We start from the raw sequence: 18,271 nt of genomic DNA, 5'->3' as shown, positions 1-18,271 counted from the left end.
TTGGCTTTAGCATTGTAAAGATGGGAAAGTTACCTGGTGATTGGCATTGGTCTAAAAGGCCATTTTTAAAGAATTTAGAACTGAGAAGTTGAAATCCCTGGTAGGCATCTGGTTTAAGAGGATACTGTTATTTAGGGTAGGTATTTGGGTCTTTAAAGAAATGGCAACAGGCTGCACATCAATTATCTTTCTTAGGATTTTATATCCCTTATTAGTGGATCTACTTTTGAAAAATGTTTGGCTAGGACTATGGCAAAGTATATTGTCTAGTGGGCCTGATATTAATGCTGCCAAAAGGTGTCAGATAGAGTTGCTCTTAGAGAAGCAAAAAAAAAAATCTGTTCCCAACAATAGAGTACAATATTCTGGGAAAAGTAAGAAAGCTTAAGTGAAAATGAATTCCCCAAATCTACAGGTTAAAAGCATTGTAAATTATCTAGTCTTAGGAGTACTGTCAATACCAGTCATAATAAAAGTCTTACTAGAATTAGGGGCTCATAGATACAGGTGCTGAGGTGACTGTCATTAGAAAAGAGGACTGGTCTCCCACATGGCCCCTATAGACCACCATGACTCATCTGAAAGGGATTGGACAATTTAAAATCCACAGAGTAGTGCCAATCTACTTACCTGGAAAGATAAAAAAAAAATGAAGGGCACATACAGCCCTATATGGTGGAAGGGCTATCCCTTAATTTGTGGGGCAGAGATTTGCTGACCCAAATGGGAATAATGATGGGGAGCCCTAATATTATAGTCACCAAACAAATGCTTACTCAGGGATTCCTTCCTAATCAAGGCCTAGGTAAACAGAGTTCAGGTATTAAAGTCCCTATTTCTCCAACCCCAAACCTTTCAAGAGCAGGCTTAGGCCATTTTCAATAGGGGTCATTGACGTTCCTGCGACCCATGCCAAAGAAATTACATGGTTATCAGATGCCCCTGTTTGGGTCCATCAGTGGCCCCTTACATCTGAAAAGCTTGCAGCTGCTCAGCAGCTGGTGCAGGACCACCTAAATGCAGGCCACATTGTACCAAGTGATTCTCCCTGGAATATGCCCATTTTTGTAATTAAAAAGAAGTAAAAAAAAATGAAGGTTGTTACAAGACCTCAGGGCAATAAACAAAACCATGGTTATAATGGGACCATTACAGCCAGGCCTCCCTTCAACCAGTGCCATCCCCCTGGGATTTTTTAAAATTGTCATAGATCTTAAGGATTGCTCTTTTTCTATTCCCTTACATCCAAATGACCAAAAGCATTTTTGCCTTCAGTCTCCCAGCAATTAATTTTAGAGCCCTTATGCAAAGATTTCAATGGCAAGTCTTACTACAAGAGATGGCTAACTCCCCCATGCTATGCCAGGCTTTTGTTGCTGCTGCAATACAGCCAGTTAGAGATCACTGGCCAAATATACATATCTCACATTATATGGATGACATACTCTTGGCGGGAGAGAGTCAAGACCAGACTTTACAGTGTTACCAGGCACTACAAGCTGCCTTACAAAAGATTGGGCTTCAAATAGCCCCAGACAAGGTCCAGCTTACTGACCCATATACATATTTGGGTTTTCCTTACAAGGCACTCAGGTGTTTTCTTCAAAGCCTCAACTAAGGCATGGTGGCCTTAAGACACTTAATGATTTTCAAAGGATTCTAGGTGATATTAATTGGCTTTTACCCTATTGAAAATTGACCAAATATGATCTATAACCCCTCTATGATATCTTCCGAGGAGACGTTGACCTATCTTCCCCCAGAGAGCTCACACCGTATGCTAGAAAAACACTCCATACGGTGAAAGAGGCTATCACCCAACAAACTGTCTCCTTCATAGATTATAACAAGCCACTACAATTTCTCATTTTTAACACAAAACTCTCTCCCACAGCACTTTTTTGGCAGCAAGCTCCCCTTACGTGGCTTCATCTACCAGTCTCCCCAAAGGGAGTACTATTGCCTTACTACCAAGCGGTCTCTGACCTGATAATTTGAGGCAGAAGGCTAAAAAAATGTTATTTTGGAAAGGAACCAGATGTCATTATTCAACCCTTCACCAAAGATCACGTGGACTGGGCGCTCCAGACCACTGAGGCATGGCCTATTGCTTTAGCCTCCTTCTCAGGGATCACTGATAATCATTACGCTCCAAATAAGTTGATTGATTTTGCTAACCATCACTCGCTCATATTCCCCAAGATTACAGCTCCACAACCTCTTCCCGATGCCCTAGTGTTACTCACTGATGTTTCCTCCTCAGGCAGGGCTGCTTACGTAGCACAAAACAGTGTTTTTACCCTCCAGACAGATACATCATCCATGTAGTTGGCCAAACTACAGGCTATTCTTGCAGTTTTTACTGCTTACCCCGACCAACCCTTCAATTTGTTTACTGATAGTGCCTATCTCGCTCAATCTGTTCCATTGTTAAAAACTGTTGCCACCATAAATCATGTCTCCCCAGCTGCAAACCTTTTCAGGCAACTACAGGACATTATTTGGCTTCGGAGTCATAAGTTTTTCATTGGCCACTTGCGAGCTCATTCTGGCCTCCCGGGTCCCCTTGCTCAGGGAAGTCATTGGGCTGATATTGCCACATGGGCACAGGTCTTCATGAGCCATTCTTAGCCCACAGAAGACTCTAAGGTATCCAAGGACCAACAGACTCATCAGCTACACCACCTCAATGACCAAACCCTTCGCCTCCTCCACAAAATCACTCGGGAACCAACCAGACAAATTATAAAAAATTGCACCTCTTGTGCTGTTCATTTGCCTGTTCAACACCTGGGAGTCAGCCCAAAAGGTTTAATGCCTAACGCCCTATGGCAAATGGATGTTACACATTTCAATGAATTTGGCAACTTAAAATATATACATGTAATTGTCGATACATACAGCGGTTTCATTTTTGCCACCCTTCAGACAGGAGAGGCTACCAAACATGTTATAGCCCACATGCTGTCAGCCCTCTCTATCCTGGGATGTCCCCAACAGCTGAAAACAGATAGTGGCCCAGTCTATACAAGTACCTCCTTCGCCCAATTTTGCAAGTGCCTTGGTATTCTACATACTACAGGTATACCTTACAATCCTCAAGGACAAGGTATTGTTAAATGTGCACATCACTCCCTCAAACCTACCATAGATAAAATGAGAATCCTGGTACCCAACCCGAGGGTCTCCTAAAAATATTCTTTCACATGCTCTCTTTATTTTAAATTTTTTTTATCTCTGGACGCCTCAGGCTGCTCGGCAGCATCTCGCTTCTGGCACACGAAGACACAAACACAATTTGCCTCTGTGTTCTGGCAGGACCCAATAATCAACACCTGGAATGGCCCTGACCCTGTCCTCATCTGGGGCCGAGGCTCAGTGTTTTTTAATCCAAACAGGAAAAGGGTGCCCGATGGCTACCTGAATGACTTGTAAAGCAAATAGACAGTCCTTCATCTAAAAATTCGAATGACACCCAGGAGTGATACCATCTCCTGAGGCCCAAACCCTTTGTTTTCTCTTGCAGGCAAAGCTGGCTTCTGTGTGGATCACTGTCGGACTTCTAACATGACTACACCTGTGCGCAACAACTGATAATCCCCATCAACTTTGGAAGTGGTCGGTCATTCCTTGGGATGATCAAATGGAGGTTACAACCTGGGTAGGATCAGGAAGTCCAAATTTTAAGGTCCAGTCCTGTGTCCTTGTGCCCATTAATCTATGCCAAAATACACTGCCTGTATATTTTTGTCCCCCTGCATTAGGAGGCAGATCATATTATAATTGCCCAGGACATTATTATTGTTCCTACTAGGGCTGTGAAACAGCTGCCACAGGATGGGACCCCTACATACCTGATAAACATCATAAAGTGGGAGCCGTCAGGCTGCCACCCACTGTGGCGCTCCACCCATTCTCACTCCTGGTGGAATAACAGGCCAAATTTGTGATATAATGGATATAACCATCACCACCCCTGATGAAAGTGGCTGGCTGTCAGGGCGCACCTGGGGAATGCCATATCATGAATCTGGCTCAGACAGGGGCGGCCTTATTCTCATAAAAAAGGCTCCTCTACAGATTTCATCCACACCCATAGGCCCAAATCCCATCACTGCTGTCCAAAAAACCACCATAAGTCACCCAATCATAAGCGTTTCTCAAGGCTCCCCCCACCAGGTAGATCACATACCTGCCCTTCAATATTCACATTCTAACCTGTTCAATTTGAATAAAGGGGCATACATGGCTTTAAATCACACCCAACCTGATCTCACACAATCCTGTTGGTTGTGCTTGGTTGCTCCTCCCCCATATTGTGAAGGAAAGGCCCTCAATTTAACCTTTAACAGTTCTTCTAGCTCATCTGCCTGTGACTGGGGCAATCAGCACAAGCTGACTCTCCCTGATGTCCCAGGTAGAGGGACCTGTCTTTGGGGACTCCAGCTGTCCACCAGCACCAGCAGCAAGACTCTGTGCCCAGCTTCATTCAGAGTTCAAGCCAAACAATTACCTCATCCCTCCCCCAGGAACGTCTTGGGCCTGCAATTTCGCCTCTCACCCTGTATAGCAACTACTGTTTTTAACAAGCCTACAGATTTTTGTGTCCTTGTACAGGTTCTTCCTCGCATAACCTTCCACCCGGAGACCACTGTCTCCAGGCATTGCAGACTGGCTACATGTACAAGACAAAACCTGCCACGCTCACCTTAGCTGTATTACTAGGGTTAGGAGTTGCAACGGAAATAGGAACAGGGACTACAGCTTTAGTGTTAAAAAATCAACATCTAGATCAATTACAGGCAGCAGTAGATCAAGATTTAAAAGAAATAAAAGCATCTGTGGTGGCTTTACAAGCATCTCTGATGTCTTTCTCTGAGGTAGTCCTGCAAAATAAAAGAGGACTAGACCTCCTGTTTATAAAGCAGGGTGGCTTATGTGCTACTCTCAAAGAAGAATGCTGTTTTGATGCCAACCACTCAGGAGTTGTCAGAGATTCCATGACTAAACTAAGAGAGCGCCTCAAAGAGAGAAAAAAAGAACATCTCTGAGAATGAGCTTCTCTTCCATGTGGGGGGTCTTTTCCTTTACATTGCCCCCCTCTTAGGATCCCTACCTGCTTTATTGGTACTCCTTACTGTAGGCCCTTGTATTTTCCAGAGGATCATGACTCCTTAATAACAGGATTGATGCATTTATGGCAAAGCCCATTTAGGTACATTACCACCAATTGGAGATGGCAGAACAACAAACTTATCGGGAAAAAACATCCACCACCGATGGTCCACATAATGATGTGGCCCTACTGCTTTGAGGCACTAGATGGGCAGCCAGAGATGGACAATTTAGACATTTGTGTTCCACTACCAAGCCGCCTAAGACAGGCACAAGACCAACTGCTGTCCTGCAGGCCCATGATGGGAAAGGCCTGGTTGGGGTCACAAATAGAGTCCATGACCCAGGACAGGGGCCATCCTCACAAGGCCTGCCATACTCTTGATACAATAAATAAAAAGGGAGGAGATGTAGGGAGCGGCATATCTCACTGCTGCCACCTTATCTCGCCCTCCTGTAGGCCTCTGATGCGTCTGTCTACATTTAGCCCCTGATAAAGTCCAGCTAACTGACCCATACACATATTTGGGTTTTCCTTACAAGGCACTCAGGTGTTTTCTCAACTAAGGCGTGGTGGCCTTAAGACACTTAATGATTTTCAAAGGCTTCTAGGTGATATTAATTGGCTTTTACCCTATTTAAAATTGACCAAATATGATCTACAACCCCTCTACGAGATCTTCCGAGGAGACCTTGACCTAACTTCTCCCCAAGAGCTCACACCCTATGCTAGAAAAACACTCCATACAGTGAAAGAGGCTATCACCCAACAAACTGTCTCCTTCATAGATTATAACAAGCCACTACAATTTCTCATTTTTAACACAAAACTCTCTCCCACAGCACTTTTTTGGCAGCAAGCTCCCCTTACGTGGCTTCATCTACCAGTCTCCCCAAAGGGAGTACTATTGCCTTACTACCAAGTGGTCTCTGACCTGATAATTTGAGGCAGAAGGCTAAAAAAATGTTATTTTGGAAAGGAACCAGATGTCATTATTCAACCCTTCACCAAAGATCAGGTGGACTGGGTGCTCCTGACCACTGAGGCATGGCCTATTGCTTTAGCCTGCTTCTCAGGGACCATTGATAATCATTACGCTCCAAATAAGTTGATTGATTTTGCTAACCATCACTCGCTCATATTCCCCAAGATTACAGCTCCACAACCTCTTCCCGATGCCCTAGTGTTACTCACTGATGTTTCCTCCTCATGCAGGGCTGCTTACGTAGCACAAAACAGTGTTTTTACCCTCCAGCCAGATACATCATCCATGTAGTTGGCCAAACTACAGGCTATTCTTGCAGTTTTTACTGCTTACCCCGACCAACCCTTCAATTTGTTTACTGATAGTGCCTATCTCGCTCAATCTGTTCCATTATTAAAAACTGTTGCCACCATAAATCATGTCTCCCCAGCTGCAAACCTTTTCAGGCAACTACAGGACATTATTTGGCTTCGGACTCATAAGTTTTTCATTGGCCACTTGCGAGCTCATTCTGGCCTCCCGGGTCCCCTTGCTCAGGGAAGTCATTGGGCTGATATTGCCACACGGGCACAGGTCTTCATGACCCATTCTGAGCCCAGAGAAGATTCTAAGGTATCCAAAGACCAAAAGACTCATCAGCTACACCACTTCAATGCCCAAACCCTTCGCCTCCTCCACAAAATCACTCGGGAACAAGCCAGACAAATTATAAAAAATTGCCCCTCTTGTCCTGTTCATTTGGTTTTTCAACACCTGGGAGTCAACTCAAAAGTTTTAATCCCTAATGCCCTATGGCAAATGGATGTTACACACTTCAATGAATTTGGCAACTTAAAATATATACATGTAATTGTTGATACATACAGCGGTTTCATTTTTGCCACCCTTCAGACAGGAGAGGCTACCAAACATGTTATAGCCCACATGCTGTCAGCCCTCTCCATCCTGGGATGTCCCCAACAGCTCAAAACAGATAGTGGCCCAGTCTATACAAGTACCTCCTTCGCCCAATTTTGCAAGTGCCTTGGTATTCTACATACTACAGGTATACCTTACAATCCTCAAGGACAAGGTATTGTTAAATGTGCACATCACTCCCTCAAACCTACCATAGATAAAATGAGAATCCTGGTACCCAACCCGAGGGTCTCCTAAAAATATTCTTTCACATGCTCTCTTTATTTTAAATTTTTTTTATCTCTGGACGCCTCAGGCTGCTCGGCAGCATCTCGCTTCTGGCACACGAAGACACAAACACAATTTGCCTCTGTGTTCTGGCAGGACCCAATAATCAACACCTGGAATGGCCCTGACCCTGTCCTCATCTGGGGCCGAGGCTCAGTGTTTTTTAATCCAAACAGGAAAAGGGTGCCCGATGGCTACCTGAATGACTTGTAAAGCAAATAGACAGTCCTTCATCTAAAAATTCGAATGACACCCAGGAGTGATACCATCTCCTGAGGCCCAAACCCTTTGTTTTCTCTTGCAGGCAAAGCTGGCTTCTGTGTGGATCACTGTCGGACTTCTAACATGACTACACCTGTGCGCAACAACTGATAATCCCCATCAACTTTGGAAGTGGTCGGTCATTCCTTGGGATGATCAAATGGAGGTTACAACCTGGGTAGGATCAGGAAGTCCAAATTTTAAGGTCCAGTCCTGTGTCCTTGTGCCCATTAATCTATGCCAAAATACACTGCCTGTATATTTTTGTCCCCCTGCATTAGGAGGCAGATCATATTATAATTGCCCAGGACATTATTATTGTTCCTACTAGGGCTGTGAAACAGCTGCCACAGGATGGGACCCCTACATACCTGATAAACATCATAAAGTGGGAGCCGTCAGGCTGCCACCCACTGTGGCGCTCCACCCATTCTCACTCCTGGTGGAATAACAGGCCAAATTTGTGATATAATGGATATAACCATCACCACCCCTGATGAAAGTGGCTGGCTGTCAGGGCGCACCTGGGGAATGCCATATCATGAATCTGGCTCAGACAGGGGCGGCCTTATTCTCATAAAAAAGCCTCCTCTACAGATTTCATCCACTCCCATAGGCCCAAATCCCATCACTGCTGTCCAAAAAACCACCATAAGTCACCCAATCATAAGCGTTTCTCAAGGCTCCCCCCACCAGGTAGATCATGTACCTGCCCTTCAATATTCACATTCTAACCTGTTCAATTTGAATAAAGGGGCATACATGGCTTTAAATCACACCCAACCTGATCTCACACAATCCTGTTGGTTGTGCTTGGCTGCTCCTCCCCCATATTATGAAGGAAAGGCCCTCAATTTAACCTTTAACAGTTCTTGTAGCTCATCTGCCTGTGACTGGGGCAATCACCACAAGCTGACTCTCCCTGATGTCCCAGGTAGAGGGACCTGTCTTTGGGGACTCCAGCTGTCCACCAGCACCGGCAGCAAGACTCTGTGCCCAGCTTCATTCAGAGTTCAAGCCAAACAATTACCTCATCCCTCCCCCAGGAACGTCTTGGGCCTGCAATTTCGCCTCTCACCCTGTATAGCAACTACTGTTTTTAACAAGCCTACAGATTTTTGTGTTCTTGTACAGGTTCTTCCTCGCATAACCTTCCACCCGGAGACTACTATCTCCAGGCATTGCAGACTGGCTACATGTACAAGACAAAACCTGCCATGCTCACCTTAGCTGTATTACTAGGGTTAGGAGTTGCAACGGAAATAGGAACAGGGACTACAGCTTTAGTGTTAAAAAAATCAACATCTAGATCAATTACAGGCACCAGTAGATCAAGATTTAAAAGAAATAAAAACATCTGTGGTGGCTTTACAAGCATCTCTGATGTCTTTCTCTGAGGTAGTCCTGCAAAATAAAAGAGGACTAGACCTCCTGTTTATAAAGCAGGGTGGCTTATGTGCTACTCTCAAAGAAGAATGCTGTTTTGATGCCGACCACTCAGGAGTTGTCAGAGATCCCATGACTAAACTAAGAGAGCGCCTCAAAGAGAGAAAAAAAGAACGCCTCAGAGAATGAGCTTTTCTTCCTTGTGGGGGGTCTTTTCCTTTCCATTGCCCCCCTCTTGGGATTCCTAGCTGCTTTATTGATACTCCTTACTGTAGGCCCTTGTATTTTCCAGAGGATCATGACTCCTTAATAACAGGATTGATGCATTTATGGCAAAGCCCATTCAGGTACATTACCACCAATTGGAGATGGCAGAACAACAAAATTATCGGGAAAAAACATCCACCATCAATGGTCCACATAATGATGTGGCCCTACTCACTTGAGGCACTAGATGGGCAGCCAGAGATGGACAACTTACACATTTGTGTCACACTACCAAGCCGCCTAAGACAGGCACAAGACCAACTGCTGTCCTACAGGCCCATGACGGGAAAGGCCTGGTTGGGGTCACAAATAGAGTCCATGACCCAGGACAGGTGCCATCCTCACATGGCCTGCCATACTCTTGATACTATAAATAAAAAGGGAGGAGATGTAGGGAGTGGCATATCTCACTGCTGCCACCTTATCTCACCCTCCTGTGGGCCTCTGATGTTTCTGCCTACATTTCCCATGATCCTCATGTCTGCCTACATTACCCATAATTCTCTCGTGCTCACATACTTTCACTTCCGCTTAACCTAGTTGCCTACGCATGGTTTCCTACTAATCTCATAAGTCCACGTCATATGAGGAGATCTATACTGACCTATCCTATAAAGCCACATTCCCTTGGACTTTATATAAGCCATGTACACTTCCTGAATAAACGAGACTTGATTGGAATCTCATCTTGTCTCCTCTCTCTTTCTTTTTGCCCTGCCCCCCCATCCCCGTCCTCTCTCCCGGCAAGACCCACAGACTGATCCGCAGGCCGGATCAAGCATGATCAAGCAGACTTTAAGACAAAAGCAGCATGACAGATGGGTATAGCAGAAGAAGAGGTGCTCACATCATGGTGGCAAGGAAGTGGAGAAAGCAGGGAGATTTAGTGTAGTTGTTCCATAAAGAGGTTTTTCTTGCTTATCCAAGGTCTAGGAAGAACCTCCTTTAAACCTCCCCTTTCTCATATGGACTCACCATCTCAGAGCTCATTATTATGCCTTTCTTTAAATTGGGGAAGATATCAATGACAATTTTTATTCTGAATGCGATTCCTAATGTTGTAATGAAACTGGGTTAGGGGATTAAACCAATAATCTTAGTGTGAATCTTCTAGTCTAGATGGAAGCAAATATGGTGCATGATTTTCACTGCCGCAATAGCATCAATTGGCTTCCTCTCAAAGGTCGCTTTCTCCTGAAAGAACCAAACAGCACAGAAGGATTTTAAAATGCAATTACAACAACAAAATAAGATGGAATGGAAAAACAAAATAAGAGGAATATGGTTACCTCTACATGCATAATTATTATCTTGCTATCATTACCATAAATTTTACCTTAATTTTTTTTAAACTTAGTTGCAGAAAGTAAAAACCCTCCAGCAGAATTTCATTGGCAAAACAACAAATCTAATGAGCACATCTAGGGCTCAATCCTACGGTAGGCTATCCAAACAGGAAAGTGTGGTGGCCCAGTTCAGTTAATAAAAAGGGATGGAAAATGTTTACATGTTAACAGACAAGGCATCATTGTTAGGGCTGCCTTCTCAGAACATGTGACCATGGAGAGTGGAACATCCTAGCCCCATGGTATATTCTGTTCCCATCCAGTCCTCCAGTGCAAGCATTCTCAAGGATGCCCCTAGAGATAATCCCAACACTGCAAGTACTGAGATGCATGCAGACTACAAAATCCATGCCATGGAGACAAATAAAAGAGACAATACAAGAGACTCTCATGCTGGTGATGCAACAGAACCTCCCAGAAACTCTTAAAAATATGTTTGTTCTATGATGGCCATCATAGCCTGTACACTGTTTCAACTGGGGCAATTATAAAATCAAAAAAGGGAAATATTGGAGGCCATGAATTGTAAATTGACATATTATTTTTCTTAGGCTCTCCTTTCCCTGCCGGCCTTGTGGACGAGTTTTGGAATGCACAAATCCTGAAATCTCACTTTTTCTAGGTCAATGAGATTAGCACCCAGGTGTGGGGAAAGATCTTGGCTTGTTCTATGATATTAAATTTGGTCATGGTACCACAGCCTCTAAACCGTTCCAGAAAAAGCAACCTACCCCCTTGCTTACAATGACCAAAAAATGGCAGCTAGCTGTGGATTCTAGCCTTCTTATTCATAGAGAGGAACTGATGGTCCCAGATCCTTGCTATATAACCCTCTGCTTTGTCTCTTTGCCTTTTCTCTCCTTTTCTCCTGTGCCCCATAACCTGGGCAGGAGACTGGGGACTCACTAACAGGGGTCCACAATAACTGGCACCTTGGGAACGGTCTCTAATATCAGTGAGGGTGTTTCCTAGAATTCAACTCTCTCTTTTATAGACCTTCTGTCCTTCAACTATATTGAGATTAAGCCTTTTTCAAAACTACTCCCTGAAAAGTACTTCAGTAGTAAACAAAGTTATTTTTTTCCTGCTTGAGGGACAAGTGATAAACACAGGGATATGGCAGACAAGGCTTTGAGGCCAAGATCTACAGTGGGAATGATGCTTTTGTGTATTCCAGGTCTGGACAGGAGACATAGAAACCCTGGTTTACAGGATCTTTTGTAATAAGTGCCAGTGGCATTGTACAGACAAAGAACTGACAGGGCATAAGGACAGAGACTGCCGTCTCCAAATTTTCATACAGGTGCTGAATGAGTTGGAGACTGGTTACATGTCTCATGTGGTTAGTATTTTCAACCTTGGAGACAACTATTTTTCCAAAAGGGAAAAATTAAATAAAGCTTTAAAAAAGCAGGACTTTTGATATTGACACTAGTCATTAAATGCAACTTCCTTCTAATATATAAATTTGTTCTCTAAATTAATAAGCTCTTTTTATAAACATGTATGCTCCTTGAAGCCAAGGCTTCTCCTCCTTGCTTCTGTTCTGCCCCACCCTACTTTGTTTCAGTGTAGTAACTAGCTCCTGCTTGCTGCACTGTGCCAGTTGGACACATCCACCAAAGACAAACAAGGAAAAGGGCAAACATGCAGGTTGGGACTTTTTTTCTGTCCTGTCCTGTTTTCCTCCCCAGCTTTCTTGTTTCTCCTTTGCCTGTATCCCCACACCGATCTCTGCCTTTCCCTTTCTCTATACTCATCAATCTCAGGGCATGTATCCAAGAACTTTAAATGAACTCAACACTATGGCACAACTAATCAGTCAGTCTGAGTGTCACACACACACACACACACACACACACACACACACACACACACACAAACAGGAGGATATTGCTTCACTCTCTAAGAGCTCCTAACTGGTTCAGATTCATTGATGTCAAAACCTTGTAATGTTCACTCATTCCCAAAAAGGACTTTTTTTCTAAAGAAGTCAATCAACTTTGTGGATGACTGTCCACACTACAGAGGAAGACTCCTAGATTTCAAAAGAAATACATCTGATTAGAACAGAATCTCCATTTCACAAAGACAGGTCCCATGGCTTGACAAGGTAGTTAGCATAAGATAGTAATCAAATGAATTAATAATCATAAAGCCATGAAGACAATCTTCTGTGTTTCAGGTTTCCTTTATTTATTATCATGAAATCACTAGGAACACCACAATATATGGAAAAAAATAAACTATCACTTAGCACTTAAGATTTGTAACATTTCCTTTTTCTTTGCTACTTGATTGTTAGGACACTACATAAGTTTCTAAGTCAGGCACCTGAATTCCCCACATGTAGGTAAATCATAGAAGACAATAGATATCAATGATTTCCCCAACCTAATCATTACCTGGTACAAAGGTTCTCCTATAACAAATATGAGATGGAATTTCACCCTCCATGCCTTCTTCTACTAGCCACCTTTATTTAAATTCCTCCAGCCTAACTTTGCCACCTACCTCCAACCAGGTATGGCACACCATCCTATACCCATATAACTCTCACTTGTTCCAAGACACAAAAGTAGATTGTCATTCTCAGCTATGATTCTTGCATTTTCTATCTCTGCCTGATTCAAGTTAATGGTAGTCATCAAAAATGTTCTCTCTTCCTCCCTTCACTTGTTGTAGACCACAGGCTGGCATGGAAAGTATCCCTGAGGTGGGACATAGGTAAGACTAGATATACTCCCTGAAAATTACTGTCCTATGCTCTTACACAAACTGCAACATCAACACAAGGTTCAAAAGGCTATTAGAGTCATAGAAAACATGGACTTGGAGGCTGCCATTGATTCAGTGGTGACAAACCTAAGCAATCTACTGAATGCATCTCAGCTTTTTTTTTTTTTTTTTTTTTTTGTCTTTTTCCTTTTTATTGGTACCGGGGATCGAACTCATGATTGGCTTGCATCTCAGCTTTGATTTGCATTAGTTCCTCAGCAACTTTCCTTGACTGCCACACAGTGTGGCTGTATGAGGTTAGTGAAATAAGGGATGGAAAGCCCATTGTAAAAAATAACACTGTATGCAAAGGAATCAAAGTCACTTTACTCAGCAACACTTCTGGGGAAAAAGTGTTCTAGGGAAAAAGACTGGCTATTAGACTGCCATTGTGTCATTTAAAAGTCACACACTTGAACTAGATATTTAGCCAGGGAATGCCTAAACCCAAGAAAGCAAATGATATATCCAAGATAGAGGAAATATTAGGACTCAAGTTCTTGGTAGGCCCATCCAATTCAAATGCTATTCTTTCCTACTATACCCCCAAAGTATGCAAACTAAGAAATTTTCAGGAAAAAAGCTATATTGTTCTGAAGTTTCCAAAAGGAAACACAGGTACAGTAGTAAAAAGAGAGTTAATGAAATATTCCAGAATGTGCCTTGCAAGGAAAACAAAAACCACAGAGACAACCATTGCATTGAACCAATAGTTTACTTCTTTAGATGTTAGAGTTAACCCACTTATAGCTGGCTTTACTTGTAAGGAGCCAGGTTATTTGGGAAGAACTGGAGAACCAATATTACCCCTTGCATATTCAAATGCATGTAGTAATGAGCCTTCATATAATAGGTGTCAATTGTATACTCCATAGAAAGGGAATCATTAAAAGGCATCCTGCATCTCAACACAGGAGGCACTTCCTCAACAGCTTGGCCAAAGAAACCTCATCTGTCTTCAAATAATCCCCCAGCCAAACTACAAATTGCTGGCTGCACCAGACTAACACCCCCTGTCATGGTCATGCAGACTCACAAAATACCCTGGACCACAGCAGCAAGCACCTTCTGGGCACCTTTCAGGTTTGGTGAGCCCTTAGCAGAAGTGAAAATGAACCTCTCTGAGGCAAGTTGTCTAAGCCCACTGTGCAAATTGGACAGGGAGTGTGAGGAGGACAAGAAGGGGAGGAACTACCAGACTATGGAGGGCTGCATATCCCATTGTGACCTTGGTGGAAAGAGAACCGAGGGGAGGAGTTTGATTAACAAATTCAGCTATGATCAGAACAAATTCCTGAAGGGCTTGTTTGAAAGTTTCCCTTAAAAAAATTATTGCTCCAGAGAATGGCGGAGGGAGAGTGCCTTGGTGGTGGTGGTGGTGGGGGGGGTGTTAGTAGATGACACAGGCATCTCTGGCTGGCCAGAAATATAAAGCAAGTGTGAGGGAAGAGGTGCTAGATAAAGGTCTGGGCTGGTGTAAGAAGGCTAAAGAACTCAGAGTCCTTCTCTTTCTCAAAATGTTGCCTCAATATTCCTCAGGTCACTGAAACTGCTAGGTACCCAACCATGCAATACTCCAGGTTTGCCCCAAGGCCTGAAAGGACCATTTTATGGCTTGGGCTAGATGTCTCCCCAAAGCCTCATGGGGACATAGGTGGGACTTCTGTGAGATAGCTGGTTATACAATTACTGAATCTCATTCTTGGGACAAAATACCCAACTCCCAATGGTAAAGGAGGAAAGGTGTATTTAGCTCCAGGTTTATGGTGGTTTCAGGATAATCAACTGGCTCCAAGGCAGGGTAGAATGGCAGAGGGGTAGCAGTTTAAGGTGGCAAAAGACAGCAAAAGCAAGAAGAACAAAAGCAATCCTGTTTTCCTCCCTTGTACTGTAAGCAGGTTACACACCCACACTATCTCTTTGCTGTTCTCCTTGTACAAACTCAGGATATTTACAAAGGAGGACAGTTTGAGTCACTTACTTTTTAAACTTCTCAATCATCAAATTGAAATATGTATCAACCATTGTAGGGTGTGTGTTGCTGGCATTAAGGTGCTATTACTAAATCAGTCCACTGATTGGTTTAACATAGTTCTGGGTACAGTAATGGGAAGTCCCACCCTGAGTGTAGGCAGCGCTACCCAAAAGTTGGATAGCCCAGAAGGCATAAAAGGAAGAAGAGGCACCTTCACTACTTTGCTGCCTTCTGCCTGCTGTGCTTGTCATGGACTGTTTCTCCTCTGCCTGGCCACTTGCCTTGAAACCAGTGAAAAATGAACTAAAACCTATGCAAACTGTGAGCCAAAATAATCTATCCTCCTATAATTTTGGGTGTCAGGTGTTTTGTCTCTACAAAGAGAAAAGTAACCAAGAGAAACCACATAAGTTACCAGTTAATCAGCAGCTACAATGCATTGTAGAAACAGCGCTATTACGAGTTGGGTATAGGTGAGTGTGCATGGCGATGGGAAGGGGGGTCATAACTGCTGAGAGGAGGAACATTAGAAAGCCCAAAAGAGGGCAGAGTGGCATTTGCTCTGTGCTGAGAAAGCACATCCTGACCATGCATGCACATCTCAAGTGCAGTTTGAGGGGCTTGGTTGGGGGCGGGGGGGGGGCGCTATTTGAGTATTTAACAGAAACAAGACCGACAGTGGGATCAAGTTCCTCACGTTCCTTCCCTGGGCAATCTGGAGCCTCAAGGTGAGTCCTTCTACAAGCCACTCTGCAAGTCACTCTTGCCAGGAGCAGCCCCAGCTGTCCCTGCCCTCAGCTCTCCCCAGAGCTGCTCTAGCTTTGGGATTGCAGAGCACTCCAGAGCCACTCTCCCCTGTCCTCCTTTGCATCTTGGCTTCCAGCAGTTCACAGCCTCCTCAACAAACAAACCCTGGCGGCGGCAGAGGCAGCTCCTCCAGCACAGTCGTGCTGCATGGCGCACAAGTTTCCTCCACACTTCTCAATGAGCAGGAAATCTCGCTGGCCCGGTGTTGAGGCGGCGGCAATGGGAGCAGGCAAAGGCCAAGTAAACCGGCTGCAGCCACAGCCCAAGAGCTGAATGGATGTGCGCGCCTCTGGCTGTGGGAAATGAGGCTGAGGAGCCAGCCACCAACGCCCTCGCCTCTGTTCCCACACCGGACCCCAACCCTGCAACCTGCCCTGGCAGGACAGCCAGAGAGCTCCCAGAGAGGAACACAGCTGCACCGCCTACGTCCCCAGCCCCTCACTGTCCGCCCGGGCGCAGCGGCCTGGAGGAGAAGCCCCCGACTGCCGCCACTCCCTCCAGTCCTCCCAACAGAGGGGAGTAGTCTCCCCGAGGTGGGGGAACAAGGGCGGCCCCAGAGTCCTCGGGAGTGCCTGCTCTCCAGGCTCCAGCCGGGCCAGCCGTGCTCTTGTCTGCGCTCCAGCAGCCCTCGGGGGCTGTCTGCAGCTGGACTGGTGCAAGAGCCCTCCGCGCTGCTCCTGTCCCTCCGGGGGCTTTCAGCCCCAGCCGGAGCCGAGTTTCACCGCTGCTCTGAGGGGTGCGAGGCCCCCGTCCTGCCTCAGCCTGCGCACAGCTCGTCCATTCAAAGTCAGGCGCCCTGAGCAGAGCCTCCAGGTCTTACCTTAGACACTGTGAGCGGCTCGCAGTGTTCCAGACCTCCCTTAAGGGTGAAGCCCCAGGGCGCCCCCCCTTGCAGCTGCACCGGGACGTACTGGAAGGACCCAGGCCGGTTCTCCATCCTGGGCTCCGCTCTGGCGCCGCCGGGCTCCTTCTCTGCGGGGGCTACGTTGCCTCCGCCCCCAGCGGCTCCACCACCATCGCCCTCCAGTGCTACGCCTCCCGCACCGCCCTGCTCCGCCTCCTCTCCGGACTGGAGACGCTCGGGCAGCGAGCGAGCCCAAGGAGGAAATGACACGGTGCTGGAGAAGGGGGGAGAGACGGGGGAAGGAGAAGGGGAAAAAAGAAAGAAAGAGAAAGAAAGAAAAAGGAGCAGAGGCGGAGGGACGGCGCTTTATGGACTAGAAATGAGAGCGATGGGGAGGGGCAGGCACTGGGACCGCGCCTAAGGGATCTCTGAGGAGTAGGAGCAGGGCAAGGCCTCACATCAATTGTTACATTGTTTCATTCAAGCAGGCCCCCTCTTTGGTCCTCCTCTCTGCTGCAGAGTTCCCCGCCCCTGCAGCCTGCAGAGGCACGGGGAGGTTAAAGTCGTTAGTGTGGATGGCCCGCGTGGCTGAGTGGGCTGAAACGCTGGTTTCCTGATTAGCCTGTTGATGTTTCTCTGACTGCCTTTTTCTTCCCAGGTCCCAAGAACCCACTCCCGGGAGGGTTGCAAGGCTGCTAATTTGTAGACTTGGTGTGCCTGGAGGGGTGAAAGTCAAGGAAGCAGGACCGGGAACACAGAGGGGCTGTGTGTGTAGGCCTCTGTGTATAAGCACTAGGTGTGTGGGGTCATTTAGGAAATGTTGCCCCGGAGCATAGAGTAAATCAAGGAGCACTTGGACGATGCCCCCTGCACAGGCAGGGCTACACCCTGGCTCAAGCTGGAGTCTGTGGGGAGCACTGTGCTTGTGTGTGTGTGTTCCAGTCATCTGGAGCTCTTGCCCTTGCCCCACTGAGATGATCACGCCAGGGATCCGCAAACTTTGGGACTAGCAAGCAACATTGTCTCTCAAAGAACCGACAGGAAAGAGCTTTTGTCCACCGATAGGCTTTTCAGTTAATAATGCTGTGCCTTTGTGAAGAATCAGCTTTTAGACAGGGTCCGAAGCATGGCTGTTCAGGCTTGAGCCTCCTGTTACTCAGATGGGCTTTAAAAACAGCCAACCATATAACCAAAGAACAGTTCTGACAAGAGAATTTGTGACTCAAGGGTGGTGAGTTTTAAAGGTCTCACAGGGGAAGGGAAAGTGTGGACAACTCAGTTGTGACTCAACGGGACTTTCTCCCTCTGACTTGCTCAGTGT

The 18,271-nt window shown here is 45.6% G+C and overlaps 1 protein-coding gene across 1 annotated transcript in view; it reads right to left on the bottom strand.

The window, feature by feature from the left end:
* Positions 1-17,316, bottom strand: part of LOC134475429 (synaptonemal complex central element protein 1-like) — a 165,465-nt gene extending 148,149 nt beyond the window's left edge. Inside the window, exon 1 of the mRNA XM_063245858.1 lies at positions 16,927-17,316. The gene's annotated coding sequence lies outside the window, so the exon portion shown is untranslated. The remainder of the gene's footprint in view (positions 1-16,926) is intronic.
* Positions 17,317-18,271: the final 955 nt, after the last annotated feature.

Source organism: Cavia porcellus, unplaced genomic scaffold (genome assembly GCF_034190915.1).
Source record: "Cavia porcellus strain 051 isolate PalLab524CR breed Dunkin Hartley unplaced genomic scaffold, mCavPor4.1 scaffold_3, whole genome shotgun sequence".
NCBI lineage: Eukaryota > Metazoa > Chordata > Mammalia > Rodentia > Caviidae > Cavia > Cavia porcellus.
Note: the sequence above shows the minus strand (reverse complement) of the source record. Positions and strands in the feature narration are given on the sequence as shown.